Raw genomic sequence first — 8,564 nt, forward strand, 5'->3', positions numbered from 1 at the left:
CACACCCCGGCCCCCACACACCAGCTCAGCAGCGTGCCCGGGGTCACTGGTTGGGAGGCCATCTGGTGTGGGGATTAAGCAAACAACCTCAGGGGCTCCCACTGCTTGGGATCAGATCTTCGCCCTGCTGTTTCCTGATGTGTCACTCTGGCTGGTGGCACCTCAGGGCTCTATTCTGACTTTAGCATCTGGGAAGTGGGAATGATAATAACACCTATTTCACAGGTCATTGGGAGGATGACTGCCTTCCTGGGTGCAATCAATAAATGTGTGCTGTAACCTTTCTAGTCATAGGCAGTGGGCAAGAAGGTGGAGCCATAGCCTGCTCATCCACTTAAAAATTAAATCCTAGTTAGTCCTAAGTAAGATTTTATTGCCAGTGACAGATATGGAATTCCAGAATATGTCACCCAGAAAGACTAAGGAAATGCACCTGAGCGGTTTAGACAAACTACACTCATACCCAAGGATTAATGAGATAAGAAATGTGAAGCATTCGGCACGTCCCTGACATGTAGAAACCCCCCAGAATGGCAGCAATAACTAAGGTCAGGAAAAAATAACAGGAAGTGGGTGAAATTAATTTTAATTATATATGTATATTAGCTTCATCTTCTTTGTTTATTTAGGTTATCATTTACATACATAAAAATTTATCAATTCTAAATGAACAGTTTGATCGATTTTGGTAACTGTATACAATGTGTAACCATCACTATCATGATATAGAATGGTTAATATGCCTTAAAAGTTTTCCATCCCTTTTGCCTGAGTTCTTTTTTTTTTTTTGGATGTTTAGGACTATTTATTCTCTCCTTAAATGTTTATTTAGCACCTGTTACATGGCAGGCAGGGTTCAGGGTGCTATGGGAGACATCACTGAACAAACCAGACAAAAATCCCTGCCCTCCTAGAGCTTAGCTTCTAGGGAGAGGGGGCAGGCAATAAACAAAATACAATGTCATCAACACCCCCATCCCAATTCGATAGGTGAAGATTCTGGCTTACAGGGAGGGGAAGGGACTTAGCCAAGGACACACAGATAATTAAAGTTCAGTAACACAAAAACGGGGGACAGCTCGGGGCTGTAGTGGACTGGGCATGCATGTGTCAACTAAGAAAGGATCACTCCCTCTCAGCCCTGGACATTTATTGGCAGAACTCTGCAGAGGAAGCCAAAGCACACCTAGATTCAGCTTGTGGGCCATCAGTTGGGGACCCCTGGAAGAATGGTGAGGGCACTGTACCTTTAATGCATTTAGACACGCTTGAATATCATATTTATAGATTTTTAAAAAGGAATTCTTCTCTCTCCCCCCAGCCCCCATTTTTGGTTCCAAGGAAAAAATTTGATTGCTATGTTTTTCTTTCTTTTCGTGTACCTTGGAAGATCCAGGCCGTGAATGGCCCTTTCCTGAGTTCTGTTTGGAGACACTTGATTGCCTTTCATGGCCTTTCGAACATTGACTCTCTGGGTGGTTTTAGGAAAGTCACATTACTTCTCTGGATGTGTTTCTGCTCTCGTAGATTAAGAATACTGGAACAGATTTGTTTCTAGGGGCTCTTCCAATACTTCAGAAAATGAGGTGGTGTGTTGTGGGCAGGAATATTCGCCTTGAGTCCCCATTCTTGATGTAGCACATGAATGTGGCAGACCCTAGTGGGTAAGAGCCTGTAGTCACATCGGACAGACTTAGGTTTCCAGCTCCTCTCTTGGAAATGTGTAACATTTTCTATGCATCAGTTTCCTCATCTGCAATATCAGGCTTATTTTTTTTTAATTGAGATATAATTGACATATACCATGGTATTTGTGTTAGGTATTTAAACATGATGATTCAATATTTGTACACCATGCGAGATGATCACTGCAATAAGTCTAGTTAACATCCATACTACACATAGTTATAGAATTTTAAGATCTACTCCCTTAGCGACTTTCAAATATACAATACAGCATTGTTACCTATAATCACCACGCTGTACATTGTGTACCCAGGACTATTTACCTTATAACTAGAAGGTTGTTTCTTTTGACCACTTTCAACTGTTTCACACCCTCCTCCCCTACTTCTGACTTCTGGCAACCACCAGTCTGTTCTCTCTATCTGTGAGTTTGGGTTTTTAAAAAATTATTCACATATAAGTGAGATTATACAGGATTTGTCTTTATCTGGCTGACTCATTTCACATAGCATAATGCCCTTGAGGTCCATCCATGTTGCTGCAAATGGCAGAATTTCCTTTCTTTTTATGGTGGAATAATATTCCATTGTGTATATACACCGCATTCTCTTTGTCCGTTCATCTGCTGATGGATACTTATGTGTTTCCATGTCTTGGCTATTGTAAATAATGCTGCAATAAACATGAGGGTGCAGATATCTTTTCAAGACAGTCACTTTGTTCCTTTGGATAAATAGCCAGATGTAGAACTGCTGGATCATGTGGTAGTTCTATTTTAAATTTTTTGAGGAAACTCCATACTTTTTTCCATAGTAGCTACATGAATTTACAGGCCTATTAGCAGTGTACAGGGATTCCCTTATCTCCACATTCTCACTAACACGTTATCTCTTTTCTTTTTGATAATAGCCATTCTAACAGGTGTGAGGTGGTATTTCATTGTGGTTTTGATTTGCATTACCCTGATGATTAGTGATATTGAGCATCTTTTCATGTACCTGTTGGACACTTGGCATGTCTCCCTTGGAAAAATGTCTAATTATTTCTTTTGCTTTTTTTCTTTTTTGCAGTACGCGGGCCGCTCAGTATTGTGACCTCTCCCGTTGCGGAGCACCGGCTCCGGACACGCAGGCTCAGCGGCCATGGCTCACGGGCCCAGCCGCTCTGCGGCATGTGGGATCTTCCCGGATCGGGGCACGAACCCATGTCCCCTGCATCGGCAGGCGGACTCTCAACCACTGCGCCACCAGGGAAGCCCTCTTTTGCTTATTTTTTAATTGCACTGCTTTTTTCTTTAATTGAGTTGTATGAGTATAAATTTTGGATATTAATGCCTTATTAGATATATAATTTGCAAATATTTTCTCCCGTCCCATAGGTTGCCTTTTCATTTTTTTAATTGAAGTATAGTTGGTTAACAATGCTGTGCCAATCTCTGCTGTACAGCAAAGTGACTCAGTTGTACACACATACACATTCTTTTTTTAAATATCCTTTTCCATTATGGTTTATTCCAGGAGACTGGATATAGTTCCCTGTGCTCCACAGTAGGACCTTGTTGTTTATCCATTCTAAATGTAAATAGTTTGCATCTACCAACCCCAAATTCCCAGTCCATCCCTCTCCCTTCCCCACTCACCCTTGGCAACCACAAGTTTGATCTCTATGTCTGTGTGTCTGTTTCTGTTTTGTAGGTAGGTTCTGTTTTACAGATAGGTTCTGTAGGTAGGTGCCATATTTTAGATTCCACATATAAGTGAAATCATATGGTATTTGTCTTTCTCTTTCTGACTTACTTCACTTAGTGTGATAATCTCTAGTTGCATCCATGTTGCTGCAAATGGCATTATTTTGTTCTTTTTTATGGCTGAGTAGTATTCCATTGTATATATGTACCACATCTTTATCCATTCATTTGTTGTTGGACATTTAGGTTGTTTCCATGTTTTGGCTATTGTGAATAGTGCTGCTATGAACATAGGGGTGCATGTATCTTTTTGAATTATGGTTTTGTCCAGATATATGCCCAGGAGTGGGATTGCTAGATCATACGGTAATTCTATTTTTAGTTTTCTGAGGAACCTCCGTACTGTTTTCCATGGTGGCTGTATCAATTTACATTCACACCAACAGTGCAAGAGGGTTCCCTTTTCTCCACACCCTCTCCAGCATTTATTGTTTGTGGATATTTTGATGATGTCCATTCTGACTGGCGTGAGGTGATACCTCATTGTAATTTTGATTTGCATTTCTCTAATGATTAGTGATGTTGAGCATCCTTTCATGTGTTTGTTGCCATCCTGTATATCTTCTTTGGAGAAATGTCTATTAAGGTCTTCTGCCCATTTTTTGATTGGGTTGTTTGTTTTGTTGTTGTTGAGTTGTATGAGGTGTTTGTGTATTTTGAAGATTAAGCCCCTGTCGGTCACATCATTTACAAATATTTTCTTCGTAGGTTGTCGCCTTTTCATTTTTTGATGGCTTCCTTTGCTGTGGACGAGTTTTGCGTGTATGTTAGCTGCTCCTCTAGAAGCCTCGTCATCCTAATATAATGAAAGCAAGGCTCAGACCAATTTCTCCACACATGAAAGTATTACTAAACAAACATTTATTAACAAACAGAAATAACCATATTACCTGTTCTGCAGCTTGATGAAGCCCAGTTCTTTGTTCCTCTTGAGAAAAGTGCTCTCAGCCTTATTTGCCCATTGAAATCACCTGAGGAGATTTTAAAGACTACTGATCTCTGGGCCCCACCCCAGAGTTTCTGATGTAATTGCTTTGGGTGTGGGAGGTTTTTATCTCCTCAGATGATTCCAATGTACAACAAAAGTTGAGAACAACTGACCTCTAAAAGTTTTAGATTCACACACTGTCACCCTACACGAAAGGTTTATTGAAAGCAGCAGTGACTATATTTTATCGGCTGGATTCTGTTATCTTTTTAGTTGGCACCAGGCAATCACAGCTAGACATAGAACATGGAGTTAGGAATTTAGCCTAGGATGTTGTCCTTAAGGATTTAGTCTAGAACATGGGTTGGCAAACTACTGCCTGCCGCTCAAGTTTGACCCAGCACTTCTTTTTGTATGACCGACACGTTTAGAATGATTTTACTTTTTTTTGTTGTTAACTTTTACATTTTTTAATGGTTGAAAAGAAATCAAAAGACGAATATCCTTTTGTGACACATGACAATGATAAAAACCCAAGTAGCTTTGTTCATTTGTTTGTGTATTGCTTAGGGCTGTTTTGCATTATGGGAATAAGCATCACTCAGAAACCATGGGACAGAACCGTTGGGCTGAGACGGTACATGGTGCTTTCATGGTTTCCCCCTGCTGCTTGGAGCACTACACATCTCTGTGGTGCAGCTATAACTCGATTTGCTTGTTGCCCCACAAAGCCTAAAAGATTTATTATCCAGAACTTTACAGAAAGAGTGCTAACCCCTGGCCTAGATGCTTCACTAGATTCTTATACTTTCTTCGTGGGAGCAAGGTGAATGCTTCTAAAATATATTACCCCATTTACATACTTTAAATATCACTCATTCCAACAAAGAGACACCATTTCTAACATTCACTATTAAAAAGTCACACTTTTCCCAATGAAGACCAACCTCTGGCCTCCATTCTGTGTAGAGCAGAGCCTATGTTGTGCATGTGGCACGGAGAAGAGAAAGTTGGTAGCTCCATGTCTGGTGGGCAAGCTCTCTAATGAGGATGCCAGAGGCCACCGGTGGCTGTCAATTCGTAGTTAGGGTAACAGGACCTAGGAGATAATTTAACTAGTACACACTCTGTCTGTGATTTTCAATCCTGGTTGCATAGTGGAATCATCTAGAAGGTTTTAAAAACATCAGTGCCTAGGTCCCACCCCACACCCTTTGAATCAGAAGTTCCAGAGATAGGACCCAGGTATTTTTTTAAAAGTCCCCCCAGGTGACTTATGTGTAAGGGTTGAGACCCACTATTCTGTGATGAGGCCCTCTGAAGTAAATTATTGACATCATAACAGGTAGATAAGCTAATATTAGACATGAAAATAAAGTAAAATGGAGTAGTTGGTATAATCAATGCTAATCTTTTAACATTTTATTCAAATTTCAGAGCCAAGTGGTCCCTACTCACTCTAAGAACGTGTACATTTACAAATAGAACAAGAGCAAGATTAGCAAAAACACAAGATTTGAAGGACACACACAGTCCTGACTAAACCTTACCCTTTATCAAGCCCTGATTAATTTAATCTAACTCTGGGAATTTTCCACAGCAAACTTGTTCCCCCAAATTACCTGAGCTCCTTTACCCTAGAACAGGGGTTGGTAAAAGTCTGTAAAGGACTGGATGGTAAATACTTTAAACTTCATGGTCTCTGTTGCCGTGACAACTCCACCATGGCAGCACAAAAGCAACCACAGATGAAACAACAACAAACAAATGTGGCTGTGTACCAATAAAACTGTATTTCCCCAAACAGGAAGTGGGCCAGACTTGTGCTGAGAGCCTAGTTGGCTGACCTCTAATCTAGAGCCGTAACTCCCAGCAGGATCCGTGTCACCTGGGAACTTGCTAGAAATGCACATTCTCAGGGCCCCCCCCCCCCCCCAGTCCTCCTAAATCACAAACTCCAGGGGAAGGCCCAGCAAGCCCTCCAGGTGATGCTGATGCATGCTGAAATCTGAGGCCCACTGCGCCACAGTAATCCTTCTGCGTGCGCAGGAACGTCCTGCGTAGCTGTTAGAAGGCCTCCTTATTCAGTGCCGAGGTCTCTCTGCTTTTAAGAATTACAGCAGAATTCTTAGATAAAGGGACTCATAACAGCCCCACCCTAGCACCAGACATGTGATACAGATTGTTTTCCCTCATAACCCTGTGAAGAGAGACTGTGTAATAAAACTAAAACACTGAGGCTTAGAGGAGTTAGGTAAAATTTCCAACATCACACAGTTAGTAAGGGCAGATCCAGGATTCTAACCCCACTCATTCTGACTCCAGAGTAGCCAGCTACTTCAGAAAGTGCTTTTGGTGAATTTGCTCATCTCACTTTGATTTGTGGGGAAAGCCACTTTACTTTATTACAGAGAGAACACGCACCACTTCTGTAGTCATTTTAGCTAAAACATCTTAGCTAAAACCTTCATCTAGTTTCCTTTCCCAGGCTCCTGGAACCTTAACTAGAGCGCTGTTTTTCCACCCTCGGCTGCAACTTGGCCACAACAGCGAAAGTTTTCAGAGGAGAGCTCCTTATGACATATAGAGTATTTTCATTTGTGTGCTGATGTGACGAATGAACCCACATTACGCTCGGGTGTTCTGAGGAATATGGACTTCTATATTTTGCCTCTATTTAACCTGTTTATTTTCATGAGGGCTTCATGTGAAGAAGCAGGGCGGGGGAACCTAAATGTTCACTCTGTTCAATTCTTAGCCCAGTGGTTCTCAACCGAATGCACATTTAAAACCACCGGGAAGTCTATTGAAAAGTGTTGCTGCCTGGGCAGCATTAATTAATTAATCAGGTCTTCATCTGTTGTCTCAGTTACTGGAATTGTGGGGAGGGGTTATTGGAAATTGAGGGGGACACAAGGCCCCCTCGGCATTTATGCAGCCCCTTCTCCTCACTCACCAAAGTCCTTCTTGTTCTCTCTCCTTCTTTCTATCATTCTATCATCCCCTCAGCCAAAGGGTAGGACTTTTATTTTCCCTACCAGAGCCTCATTCTACCATAGAACTCCAAGCCTCATGGCCCAGCTGCCATAGGCAGAAGGGCTATTTTCTAAATAAGAGAACTTTTGAGGCTTGAAACTTCCGTACTCGATTTTTCTTATGCTACTTTGAGGTGTGGGGAGAGAATGGGGTGGGAGTGGAGAAAGGAAAGTAGAAATACTCTCTCATAGCTATTGTCTTGCTGAATAATCTTATTTCAAATGTCAGCGTCTGAATATAAATTCTTTTGTTCTTTTTGCTTTCTGGAACAAGTAATAATCTCCTCCCCTCCCGCCCCTATCCCCACTCCTATTCCACCTCCACCAAGGAGATTAGATATAGATATAGACAGATATAGACATATAGATAGATATAGACACTCGGGTCAGTCCAGAGAGGTAGGGAGTAATTAACACTCAGAAATGCAGAAGAGAAAAACACAAATGTTTTCCAAAATGTTAACCCCATCACATTCTATGTCTCATGGTTCCTATGTTTCCTTTACAGACTAGGAAATAAGGGCTCAGGGAAGTTAATTTGCCCTGCTGAGGTCACACAGTTAATTACCCTCGGAATCAGAATCCAGCCCAAGTTCCCGGCTATTAAGAGTCACACATTTACCCAGCTATAGGTAGGGTCCCTATATCTTGTTCAGCATTTCCTGACTATTCCAGATCCACTGGATTAGAGTTTCTGGCTGTAGGCTTAGGAATCTGCATTTTTAGGAAGCACAGATCCCTCAGAACCTAAAGTTGAGATGCCTGCTCTTGGGTGAACCCCAGCTACTGCCCTCAGGTCAGTCACCACCAAACCATCACTTCCTACCTGGCCTTCTAGCTGTAGATGAATCAACCATCTACATTTAAGAGAATGTCTTAATTGTGCCTCTGTCATAATGACAGATTTTTAAATGGAAGCTTCCTTTGGACACAGGTGAATTGCCAAGGTAGCATTTTTTCCCCCCTAAAAGTTTTAGACATTATGTGAATCTGACACTTTTTAAACATGCTTACAAACTCTAGGTCCTGGAGTGAATGAGTTTTTAGAATCAGGGGAAAGATGAGTGGGATAACTAAAATGGACAGGACAAAGCCAGGCAGGGAAGAGAGAAGAGATGGGAGACAGCAAAGAAAGAGGTGAGACATTCAAAGAAAAACTGTGTTAACT

Source organism: Neophocaena asiaeorientalis, unplaced genomic scaffold (genome assembly GCF_003031525.2).
Source record: "Neophocaena asiaeorientalis asiaeorientalis breed wild unplaced genomic scaffold, Neophocaena_asiaeorientalis_V1.1 scaffold365, whole genome shotgun sequence".
NCBI classification, from domain to species: domain Eukaryota; kingdom Metazoa; phylum Chordata; class Mammalia; order Artiodactyla; family Phocoenidae; genus Neophocaena; species Neophocaena asiaeorientalis.